The sequence below is a fragment of the Sycon ciliatum genome, chromosome 3 (assembly GCF_964019385.1).
Source record: "Sycon ciliatum chromosome 3, ocSycCili1.1, whole genome shotgun sequence".
NCBI classification, from domain to species: Eukaryota; Metazoa; Porifera; class Calcarea; order Leucosolenida; family Sycettidae; genus Sycon; species Sycon ciliatum.
Window position 1 is genome coordinate 2,311,676 of NC_088645.1, and position 13,340 is coordinate 2,325,015.

The following is a 13,340-nucleotide window of genomic DNA, read 5'->3' on the forward strand; positions in this document are numbered from 1 at the left end:
AATCATTATTCTACTATTCTACTATTCTACTATTCTACTATTCTACTATTCTACTATTCTACTATTTTTCATTCTTTCACTTAAAAGCAGATTGTGATTTTCTGTTCGTTCTGCGGCATTCAAATATTCCCGCTTTTCTTTTCGTTGCACCTGCACTCCGCGCTGCACGCGGACTTTAGCAGTCGCCATATTTAGGATCTCTATGGCTACGATGATTCATGCATTTTCTGTACGCTTCATTTTCTCTCTATGCCGGTCACATTCCAAGGTGAAATGGTTCCTGAAACCCAGTGCCTGAAGCTACTTGGGATAGCCTTCGACAGTCAACTGACATTCTGCCAGCAGATTCGACAGTCAGCCCTGCGCGCCACACAGCGACTGGGCTTCCTGAAGAAGGCCTCAGCAGTGCTTGACCCTGGCTGCCGTCTCACGGTCTACAACGGCTTTGTTCGCCCAGTCTTAGAGCATGGCATGCTAGTCTGGATGGGTGCTTCTCAGACGGTGCTGGCCCAACTCGATGCTGTACAGCGGAGAGCCCTGCATCTGATCGGCGAAGGCGCATATCTGCCAAGCCTCGAACTCCGGCGCAAAGTGGCTGCTCTCTGCTATCTCTACAAAATCCACTACCTGACAGGCCCACAGATGCTAACCCGAATGCTGCCCCCCTCCCAAGCAGTACCAGACCACGACCAACATCCTGCCAACACCAGGCAGCAGGCGCGGGTGGCGGCCGGCCACCGCTACCAGCTGCAGTCTGATATCCCAGCCAATTCTCGCAACAACGTCCGCCGGTCGTTCCCTGAAGGAGTGCTGGACACCTGGAACCAGTTGCCTCGCCAACACCTCCTGGATCAGCCCGACCAGAAGAGGTTGCAGTCCTTCAAGTGCAGCGTCCACCGATTCCTGCGCTCGAGCCACTGGGACTGGGCGACCGACCGGCTGTAGGGACTCGGCGGGTGGTTTTCTGGACGTTACTGTGAGAGAGTGAGTCTGTGCACAAATATTATGTATGATTACGCGTCTGCGTGAATGTGCACGTGTGTGTCTGTGTGTACGTGTGTGTGTGTGTGTGTGTGTGTGTGTGTGGTGTGTGTGTGGTGTGGTGTGTGTATGTGTGTGCGTGTGTGTGTGTGTGTGTGTGGTGTGTGTATGTGTGTGTGCGTGCGTGTGTGCTTGCGTGCGAGCATGTGTGTGTGTGTGTGCGCGCGCGCGTGTGTGTGTGGGGGTAGGTGCACAGGGTTGGTATGTGGTGTTTATGTGAGCGTATGATAATAATCTCTTCAATAACATTAATATCTTTATTTCAAGATTACCCAAGGCCGGTGAACGCCCTATCAGGTTGATCTCCTATTTGAACATGCGCATATGTGTGTGTATGATGTGCCCTAGCTCACTTTTAATTATTATATTATTATTATTATTATGTTATACACGTAGATCATGTCCATGATGCCTTTCCTCTGCGCAGGTCCACCGCACTATTGTTTTTAAGATTAACATCATTATTACTTCTGCATATGCATTACATACTATGATCATGCTGGCTTCATCCCTTATCTCCTAAGCTACCCCCCCCCCCCCCCCCCCCCCGGTGCGTCTGCCCAGTGTTGACTCCGAGACCCACGGTCGGACGAGCTGCCCAGGCCTCACCACCACTGCCGTTTCCGTGCTGCCTTCTCGATACATACGTATGTACACTGTATATCATGTGCACATTCACATGTCTGAAGGTTTGTGGTTTTCAATAAAAAAAATAAAAAAAATAAAAAAAAATGCCACGTATCCCCTACGTTACGGCAAATACGGCAAAGAACATGCCACGAACATCGAGAAAGCAAACTGCCTCGGTCACTACTTCACGGAGAAATGTAGCCTTGGTCCCAATGACCTGCCAGACACACCTCTGCCCCCTATTCGCCAATGCACAGGCAATAGGCTGAAGACCGTACACTTCCGCCCTGCCACAGTCCAGCGAGCTCTCAAGGACCTGGACGCTTCTAAAGCAACTGGCCCTGACGGCATTCCGGCGCAAGTGCTCAGAAAGTCAGCGCAGTCACTCGCCAGCCCTCTGGCAAAGCTATTCACCCAGTGCTTCCGGGACGGGGTGCAACCTGCATCCTGGAAGATCGCGAACGTTGTCCCTATTTTCAAGAAAGGCTCCAAGTCTACCCCGAAGAACTACCGTCCGATTTCCCTCCTCTCTATACTCTCTAAGGTGATAGAGGCCGTCATTAATCGCAGCATCACTAACTTCCTGGAAAGCAAACAGGTCCTCTCCGGACGGCAATTCGGGTTCCGACGCGGCCTGGGCACGACTGATCTTCTCCTCTCACTTCAGCATGAGTGGAGTCGGACGTCCAATGCTGGGGGTGTGACCCGAGTTCTTGCTGTGGACGTGGCCGGCGCATTTGACAAAGTGTCGCACCGCGGTGTAGTTCACAAGGCCAGATGCCTTGGGCTAACTGGCCACCTGCTCTCATGGTTGAAAAACTACCAAGAGAGCCGCCAGATCCGGGCCGTAGTTGGTGGACAAACATCAACCACACACGCCATCCGAGCAGGTGTGCCTCAAGGAAGCATCCTGGGGCCCACTCTCTTCTTGATCTACATTAATGACGCTGAGGACCACCTTCCCCAATCGACCAGCCTTGCCACGTACGCAGACGACACAACGCTCTACAAGTGTATTCGGTATCTCGGAAACCTCGCAGCTGACTGTGATGACCTCCAGGCCGCCGTCAATACCCTTGCTGCCTGGGGTGCGACCTGGCGAGTGACATTCGAGCCCGCCAAGTCATACCTACGCCACGTCAGCCACCACCGTCGGCCCTGGGACTGCCCTCCGGTCACATTCCAAGGTGAAATGGTTCCTGAAACCCAGTGCCTGAAGCTACTTGGGATAGCCTTCCACAGTCACCTGACATTCTGCCAGCAGATTCGACAGTCAGCCCTGCGCACCACACAGCGACTGGGCTTCCTGAAGAAGGCCTCAGCAGTGCTTGACCCTGGCTGCCGACTCACGGTATACAACGGCTTTGTTCGCCCAGTCTTAGAGCATGGCATGCTAGATGCTAGTCTCGATGGGTGCTTCTCAGACGGTGCTGGCCCAACTCGATGCTGTACAGCGGAGAGCCCTGCATCTAATCGGCGAAGGCGCATATCTGCCAGGCCTCGAACTCCGGCGCAAAGTGGCTGCGCTCTGCTATCTCTACAAAATCCACTACCTGACAGGCCCACAGATGCTAACCCGAATGCTGCCCCCCTCCCAAGCAGTACCAGACCACGACCAACATCCTGCCAACACCAGGCAGCAGGCGCGGGTGGCGGCCGGCCACCGCTACCAGCTGCAGTCTGATATCCAAGCCAATTCTCGCAACAACGTCCGCCGGTCGTTCCCTGAAGGAGTGCTGGACACCTGGAACCAGTTGCCTCGCCAACACCTCCTGGATCAGCCCGACCAGAAGAGGTTGCAGTCCTTCAAGTGCAGCGTCCACCGATTCCTGCGCTCGAGCCACTGGGACTGGGCGACCGACCGGCTGTAGGGACTCGGCGGGTGGTTTTCTGGACGTTACTGTGAGAGAGTGAGTCTGTGCACAAATATTATGTATGATTACGCGTCTGCGTGAATGTGCACGTGTGTGTCTGTGTGTACGTGTGTGTGTGTGTGTGTGTGTGTGTGTGTGTGGTGTGTGTGTGGTGTGGTGTGTGTATGTGTGTGCGTGTGTGTGTGTGTGTGTGTGTGTGGTGTGTGTATGTGTGTGTGCGTGCGTGTGTGCTTGCGTGCGAGCATGTGTGTGTGTGTGTGCGCGCGCGCGTGTGTGTGTGGGGGTAGGTGCACAGGGTTGGTATGTGGTGTTTATGTGAGCGTATGATAATAATCTCTTCAATAACATTAATATCTTTATTTCAAGATTACCCAAGGCCGGTGAACGCCCTATCAGGTTGATCTCCTATTTGAACATGCGCATATGTGTGTGTATGATGTGCCCTAGCTCACTTTTAATTATTATATTATTATTATTATTATTATGTTATACACGTAGATCATGTCCATGATGCCTTTCCTCTGCGCAGGTCCACCGCACTATTGTTTTTAAGATTAACATCATTATTACTTCTGCATATGCATTACATACTATGATCATGCTGGCTTCATCCCTTATCTCCTAAGCTACCCCCCCCCCCCCCCCCCCCCCGGTGCGTCTGCCCAGTGTTGACTCCGAGACCCACGGTCGGACGAGCTGCCCAGGCCTCACCACCACTGCCGTTTCCGTGCTGCCTTCTCGATACATACGTATGTACACTGTATATCATGTGCACATTCACATGTCTGAAGGTTTGTGGTTTTCAATAAAAAAAATAAAAAAAATAAAAAAAAATGCCACGTATCCCCTACGTTACGGCAAATACGGCAAAGAACATGCCACGAACATCGAGAAAGCAAACTGCCTCGGTCACTACTTCACGGAGAAATGTAGCCTTGGTCCCAATGACCTGCCAGACACACCTCTGCCCCCTATTCGCCAATGCACAGGCAATAGGCTGAAGACCGTACACTTCCGCCCTGCCACAGTCCAGCGAGCTCTCAAGGACCTGGACGCTTCTAAAGCAACTGGCCCTGACGGCATTCCGGCGCAAGTGCTCAGAAAGTCAGCGCAGTCACTCGCCAGCCCTCTGGCAAAGCTATTCACCCAGTGCTTCCGGGACGGGGTGCAACCTGCATCCTGGAAGATCGCGAACGTTGTCCCTATTTTCAAGAAAGGCTCCAAGTCTACCCCGAAGAACTACCGTCCGATTTCCCTCCTCTCTATACTCTCTAAGGTGATAGAGGCCGTCATTAATCGCAGCATCACTAACTTCCTGGAAAGCAAACAGGTCCTCTCCGGACGGCAATTCGGGTTCCGACGCGGCCTGGGCACGACTGATCTTCTCCTCTCACTTCAGCATGAGTGGAGTCGGACGTCCAATGCTGGGGGTGTGACCCGAGTTCTTGCTGTGGACGTGGCCGGCGCATTTGACAAAGTGTCGCACCGCGGTGTAGTTCACAAGGCCAGATGCCTTGGGCTAACTGGCCACCTGCTCTCATGGTTGAAAAACTACCAAGAGAGCCGCCAGATCCGGGCCGTAGTTGGTGGACAAACATCAACCACACACGCCATCCGAGCAGGTGTGCCTCAAGGAAGCATCCTGGGGCCCACTCTCTTCTTGATCTACATTAATGACGCTGAGGACCACCTTCCCCAATCGACCAGCCTTGCCACGTACGCAGACGACACAACGCTCTACAAGTGTATTCGGTATCTCGGAAACCTCGCAGCTGACTGTGATGACCTCCAGGCCGCCGTCAATACCCTTGCTGCCTGGGGTGCGACCTGGCGAGTGACATTCGAGCCCGCCAAGTCATACCTACGCCACGTCAGCCACCACCGTCGGCCCTGGGACTGCCCTCCGGTCACATTCCAAGGTGAAATGGTTCCTGAAACCCAGTGCCTGAAGCTACTTGGGATAGCCTTCCACAGTCACCTGACATTCTGCCAGCAGATTCGACAGTCAGCCCTGCGCACCACACAGCGACTGGGCTTCCTGAAGAAGGCCTCAGCAGTGCTTGACCCTGGCTGCCGACTCACGGTATACAACGGCTTTGTTCGCCCAGTCTTAGAGCATGGCATGCTAGATGCTAGTCTCGATGGGTGCTTCTCAGACGGTGCTGGCCCAACTCGATGCTGTACAGCGGAGAGCCCTGCATCTAATCGGCGAAGGCGCATATCTGCCAGGCCTCGAACTCCGGCGCAAAGTGGCTGCGCTCTGCTATCTCTACAAAATCCACTACCTGACAGGCCCACAGATGCTAACCCGAATGCTGCCCCCCTCCCAAGCAGTACCAGACCACGACCAACATCCTGCCAACACCAGGCAGCAGGCGCGGGTGGCGGCCGGCCACCGCTACCAGCTGCAGTCTGATATCCAAGCCAATTCTCGCAACAACGTCCGCCGGTCGTTCCCTGAAGGAGTGCTGGACACCTGGAACCAGTTGCCTCGCCAACACCTCCTGGATCAGCCCGACCAGAAGCGGTTGCAGTCCTTCAAGTGTAGCGTCGACGGATTTCTGCCCTCGAGCCACTGGGACTGGGCGACCGACCGGCTGTAGGGACTTGGCGGGGTGGTTTTCTGGACGTTACTGTGAGAGAGTGAGTCTGTGCACAAATATTATGTATGATTACGCGTTTGCGTGAATGTGCACGTGTGTGTCTGTGTGTGTGTGTGTGTGTGTCTGTGTCTGTGTGTGTGTGTGTGTGTGTGTGTGTGTGTGTGTGTGTGTGTGTGTGTGGTGTGTGTGTGGTGTGTGTATGTGTGTGTGTGTGTGGTGTGTGTGGTGTGTGTGTGCGAGCGAGCATGTGTGTGTGTGTGCGCGCGCGCGCGTGTGTGTGTGTGTGTGTGGGTGGGTGCACATGGTTGGTATGTGGTGTTTATGTGAGCGTATGATAATAATCTCTTCAATAATATTAATATCTTTATTTCAAGATTACCCAACGCCGGCGAACGCCTATCAGGTTGATCTCCTATTTTGAACATGCGCATATGTGTGTGTGTATGATTTGCCCTAGCTCACTTATAATTATTATTACTTGAAGTATGTTATACACGTAGATCATGTCCATGATGCCTTTCCTCTGCGCAGGTCGACCGCACTATTGTTTTCAAGATTAACATAATTATAACTTCTGCATATGCATTACATACTATGATCATGCTGGCTCCATCCCTTATCTCCTAAGCTACCCCCCCCCCCCCCCCCCCCCCCCCCCGGTGCGTCTGCCCAGTGTTGACTCCGAGACCCAAGGTCGGACGAGCTGCCCAGGCCTCACCACCACTGCCGTTTCCGTGCTGCCTTCTCGATACATCCGTATGTACACTGTATATCATGTGCACATTCACATATCTGAAGGTTTGTGGTTTTTCAATAAAAAAAACAAACAAAACAAAAAATAAAACGTCGTGTGCACGCATGCGGCGCAAGCCAAAATTTGATGCAAACGCGCTGCACGTTTTGCTCAGAACAGCGATTTGTGTTCGGAGTGATCTTTTGTGTTCTTGTTGAAACGAGTGGTAATGTCGATATGAAGGAGGTTTTCAGTTTGTGTTTTTGTTGTCTGCCCGACGATGGTGAGTTGCGGGACCACATGACACGGCAACAATTGGTAGCAGAGGATGGTGTAGTAGAGGTACCACCCAGAGCAGACCAAAGGACATGGAATCCTCGTAGAGTTTACACGTAGAGTCCGACCTCAAGGTGAGGAAAGCAAAATCAAAAGCCCAGTTCACGAACGCCAGGAGGGCGTTACTGGTGGCGGCGATGAGCGAACAGCCAGAGTCAGCAATCATCAAGGCTTACATGGATGTGCTGGGGGAAGCAGCAATGCAGGCCGTGGAAGCCATCCTCAGTTTGCCTGAGGTGGTGGAAACGAACGCCCACCTGTTGACGAACTGGATGTACTGGACAAGGAATTTGCGGAAGCCGTCACTAGGGCGAGTGACGTTCTCGAGATCAGTACGAGGCGGCGGAGCCTGGCCCGCACGACGTCCAGCTCCCCAGCCACCATCAAACGGCTGGATACAATTCGGAAAATCAGGAGGATCCTGAGTAACAGATTGAAGCTGGATGAGACCAAGGAGGAGGACGAAGAGGTATCCAGTGTGCAAGCCGCTACCAGCGAAGAGTGAGCAAGCATCTCTCAATCCTATCGTGGATGATGACGGTTTACTACGCAGATCTTTTTGTGGTCTGCCCGACGATGGTCAGTTGCGGGACCACGTCACACTGCAACACTGGCTACAAGCGAGGGTCCCTGGTTCGAGTCCTGGTGGTGACGGTCAATTGTTTCTTCAGGCTTTTCCCGTTTGTGTCTTTCCCTCAAACCAGTGAATATTTCATGACTTGGGGCTCCCAGCGTGCTAGTTTGTACGTGAAGTGTGTGATTGTCTATTAACTGGTGGTGTTAGTGGTAGGCACGGGCGGGTAATGCTAGCATTATGGCTGGCATTATAATCCCATTTTTGCAGGTGGCATAATGCTGGCATTATAACACCATTTCGCATGCAAAATTGGCATAAAAGCAGAATTGCCGGTCGACAACGGTGTCATCCATGAAGTTGGCTAGGTCCAGTTTCGAAAATCGTGCATCTTAACCCGTCCGGCTTCGCCCGGAGACTTGACGTTGCAAATCTACATTCTCAATGGATTGTTTCAGACAACATGCTCACTGCTGTTTTTAAACGTTTTATTCTTCTACGCTTTGGCCTTGATCTATATAATTGGCATTATATCCTCATATTATGAGCATTGCCTTTAGCATTTTCGCAGAAAATAACTAGCATTACCCACCCATGCCTAGTTAGTGGACAGTATAGCGTAACTTGTAGTTCCTTGGTCTTTCTCTTTTGTATACATTTGAAGGAATACCCGATTTTTGCAGCTTTTCCGCACTGAATTCGCCGAAAATCGATGTTTTAGGGCCTCAACAGCATCCAAAATACAATTTCAGTAGGCATTAATATGATGAATATCTGCTAAAGGTGACTGCGACTTTAGGGCATTTCCGAAAATAGTCAGCAGGAAAAGACGCCGAATTCAATGGCTGTCCACAAATCGCAGGAAATTGCACCGAATTTACCAATTTCGCGCTGAATTCGCCGAAAATGGATGTTTTAGAGCCTGTAAAGAGTGCGTGTAAACGTACATTTACATCCACACTGCGAGAGGTGACTTCAACTACTGCTTTGAGCCGAATTCTGACTTTGGGGCTCATAATATGGCCAAATTTAGACATTTTCTTAGCCGATCGAAAAGCCGATCAGGCGACAACATTGTGCAGATTTGGGAAATGCCTTGACTTCAATCATGTAGTCATGCTGTGCTCGTACAGTCACGTGACGTGTAAGTGCCCAGGCAGAGGCCGCTGAGCAGAGGTACTAGTATAGTCTATAGCAAGTATAGTATACAATGTACAGTCCCTTCACCTGATACCCATAACCATGGAAACATGACGTCAAAGTGTTTTCACTCACTCAGTCCATGTACATGTATGATTGTCAGTCGTGCAAGCTGACAAACCGACACCGCGTGATTGTGTTGTGTGGTGCGTGAAAAGAACAGGACGTAAAGCATGTGTGACTAGCTGTAATCCTGGACTAGATCACATACATGACTACATTATGAGTCTTTATTCCACTCCAAATTGAAAATAAAAATAAAAATTGGAGGTATTACACTAACTCACCGGACTTATCATAGCCAAAGGTAAGCAGCACGGAATAATATATGGAAAAAAGTAAGGCAGAGAGAGAGAAAGGGAGAAAGGCGCATGTACCATCACAGGCATTAAAACTCAGAGGTATCATGACAACAGGTATTGCAGAAAGGGGAGCATCAGAAGTTGGCGAAAAATTCAGGCCGGCAAAGCTCATCACTGGGCACAACCTCCAATGCGCACCCACAGAAAGATCAAATACGAATACCCACAGAAATACCACAGTGTTTCAATTACAAACTAAAACGAATACAATAACATACAGAGCATAAAAAGCCCACCAGGGACAGCGAAGAGCCCTATGCTGCACCCCAAACCGATCTTAGAATGGCCATCGAGCCAAGGATAGCAGCCTGCTGCAGTTCATGAAGGTGCCGCTCTTCTCCACATAGCTGCTTAATTGAGGTAGCCGCTTCCTTCGTCAGGCCACCAAGAGCACCAACTATGATGGGCACTACGGACACTGCCTCTCGCTGCCAAATCTGCCCAGTTTCCACTGCGAGGGGCAAGTACTTCGCTCTCTTTTCAGCATGTTTTAGTGTTACTCTATGATCCAGTGGCACACTGACATCAATAAGTTGGACTGACTTGCCATCGTCCCACACAAGATCCGGCCGATTTGCTCCAACCATCCTAATTGGCATTTCCCACATTAACTTTCGGCCTTCACTATCCTCGACGTAGTGTGGCAAGTGGCCAGGGGGAGCAGGAGATACCAGTCTGTAGCGATGACAGAGCGCACGGTGGACTATAGCGGCAAGACGATTATGGCGAGTAATGTATGCCGTCCGTGCCAACACGGGGCAGCATGCCAAAATATGGTCAACAGTCTCCCCCGGACCTCCACACAAACGGCACACGTCCACCACGGAAGTGTCGCCAATAACCGATCTCTGGTAGTTCCTGGTATTAACCACCTGATCCTGAGCAGCAAATACGGATGACTCAGTGGATGGACGCAATGTTGGAGACTTTAAGAAGTTGAATGAGAGAGGCATGTCCAATACACCGCCACTCCTCTGCCAATAGCGACCATGCAGGGGCTTCTGCCGCAGAGAAGCTTGGGTGGTGGTTCTGATAGCAGACTTAACAACGTCAGTTGTTGCACCTCCGATGTCCAGGATGTTGAAGTGCTCCATTGCCGTGGCCGCCCGGGAGATGATCGCCTTTGTAGGCGAAAGATTTTCATGATGAGCATGCAGCGCAGCAATCAGCGGCAGGTCAGAGTGCGCCTGGAGATACCTAGACAGGCGGATGTATTTCCTCTCCAGCAGGTGCTCAGCCGATACAATCCCTCGGCCGCCCTCAGATCTCGGCAGGTGAAAGCGGATGGTGGAAGATCGTGGGTGGTGTGCTCCCACTGCGCGGAGCGCACTTCGGACATTCCTGTCGAAGGTTGCAATAGCATCCTTCGTCCATGGCACAATACACAAGCCATACGACAGCACTGGGATGACATAAGAGTTAATAGCACGAGAGAGGTTGCAGGCGTTGAGAGATGTGTGGGTCACCAGCCGCAATCGCCTCCTGAACTCTTTGGTGGTGGCCACCTTAACAGACTGTTCCGCCATGTCGAAACACTCCCTTATGCCAAGGTAGGCATACACGGAGCCGTCCGCCAAGGAGGCAATGCTGGAGGCTTGATCCACAGTGACAGTTGCTGGCTGATCCGGATCAACAGCACCATGTGGGCACACAAGCTTAGCACACTTTGCTGGAGAAAGCTCCATTCCAATGGATTTCCCAACGCACGATACTATATTGATCATTGAGTTAAGCTGCTTACTGGTTGCGGCCATCAGCTTCACATCATCCATGTACCATAAGTGGGATACGGTTGTTGTCCGCTGAAGTCCGCACGCATATCCAAAGCCACTTCTGCTGAGTTCACCTGATATTGGATTCAATCCAAGACAGAAGAGCAGAGGGGATAACGAGTCACCTTGGAAAATGCCTCGCCGGATCGGTATTGCCTTACTCATGTCAGCTCCCAAGCGCAGTCGGGCACGCCACTGCGATGAGAGCACAGACAAGAGCGAAGTGATCTTGGGGTGGAATTTGTACAGACGTGTGACTTCGACTAGCCACTCCTGCGATAGGCTGTCGAACGCTTTCCTCAAATCCAACCAAGCCATTGCCAAGGTGCGGTGATGACGCCTAGCATCCTGGGTAATCATAGCATTGATCAGCAGCTGGTCAGTGCAGCCTCCTCGGTTACGAGTACAGCCAGTTTGTTCATGGGCCAGAATGTCATTGGTCTGGATATGGATCCACATCAACTCACCAATCACGGAGGTGAATAGCTTGTACATGGCTGGCAGACAGGTGATTGGTCGCCAATTCTGCGGCCGGGTTAGGTCTCCTTTCTTTGGGATCATGACCGTCTGGCCCAGTGAAAACCACGCTGGGGCATCCAGCTCACCATCCAGAAGCAGCTGGAAATTTCGAAGTAGAGCTGGATGGAGAGCAGTAATATTTTTAATCCAGAATGGCGGGATCTGGTCACAACCAGGAGCACGCCAGTGTGGCATCTTGGAGGTCGCAGCAGACATAAGGTCAGCAGTAATGACAGCAGATTCCTGGGCATGGATGGCCTCTGCGTACGTGCCTTCACGCTGGATCCAGGCCTGACGACGCACAGGGTAAGAGTGAGACCAAATGTCTCTCCAGAACTGCTCCAATTGATCCATACATGGACGGTTCTCGGGGTCACTATCCTTCTTGGCACACAGGTTACGATAGAATTGACGTTCATTGTAGCGAAATAACTGATTCTCCTGCTTTTATCAGCTTTGTATCTGCGCATTCGACCCGCAAGGGCCAGAAGTTCCAATTTCTTTGTTCCTAGATTATTATTATTATTATTTCTCCTTTATTCACTTCTTTCGAAGGCGATAAGCCAGACCCACCGGGAAATATTTCCATGGGTGGGACAGCAAAAAAGAAAGTGAAAAAACAAAAACAAAATAAATAAATAAATAAAACCTAAAAACCAAAGGGACAAGAACTAGTTGAAGGAAGAGGAAGAAAGGAAAGAAACTCAATCCGAACTCCAACATCAAAACAATAATAAAGAATTTGCAGCGACAGGCAAAATACATCAACCAATGAAGGGAGTAGTAACAAAGGAAATATCAGTCTTTATCAGTCGTTATTCAAGTCTCTTAGCTATTGAACATGCAAACGCAGCAGAGGTGCATCTACATGTTAAGGATAGTTCTCAGTATTTTAATCGAACCTTGTATAGCCTCCTGTTGCACAATAGCCAGGTCTCCTCCCTGCACAGTCCGAAGGCATTGAGGAGTCTCCCCCACCAAGCCTCCCAGGGCACCGACAACCACAGGGACCACGTCAACCTATTATTATTATTACTATTATTATTATTATTATTTTTGAACGGATTGGGAGAACTTCAAATACAAATGATCAGTTGAGGAAGTGAACTGCCTGAAAAGAGAAAAAATCACCAGACCCACCAGGACTCGAACCTGGGACCCTGCTTGTCATGAGCATTGCTCTAACCACTGAGCTATGGGACCAGGCCGAACCTAGAAGGCGCTGACAAGTTTTTCACTCCAAAGGCAGCTCACAACACGTGCCACACATACTGATGGCACTTGGGTCTTTCTCCCTCCCCCAGGGGACCAACCACTGACCGTGGTTGGTCCCCTGGGGGAGGGAGAAAGACCCAAGTGCCATCAGTATGTGTGGCACGTGTTGTGAGCTGCCTTTGGAGTGAAACACTTGTCAGCGCCTTCTAGGTTCGGCCTGGTCCCATAGCTCAGTGGTTAGAGCAATGCTCATGACAAGCAGGGTCCCAGGTTCGAGTCCTGGTGGGTCTGGCGATTTTTTTCTCTTTTCAGGCAGTTCACTTCCCCAACTGATCCTTTGTATTATTATTATTATTATTATTATTATTATTATTATTATTATAACTTGCACGGCACAAAACAGAAAAGTGAGAATCATCGTACACACCAAGACAATCTGGACGTGATAACAAGTGACAAAACACAGCTGACTTTTTGCTCA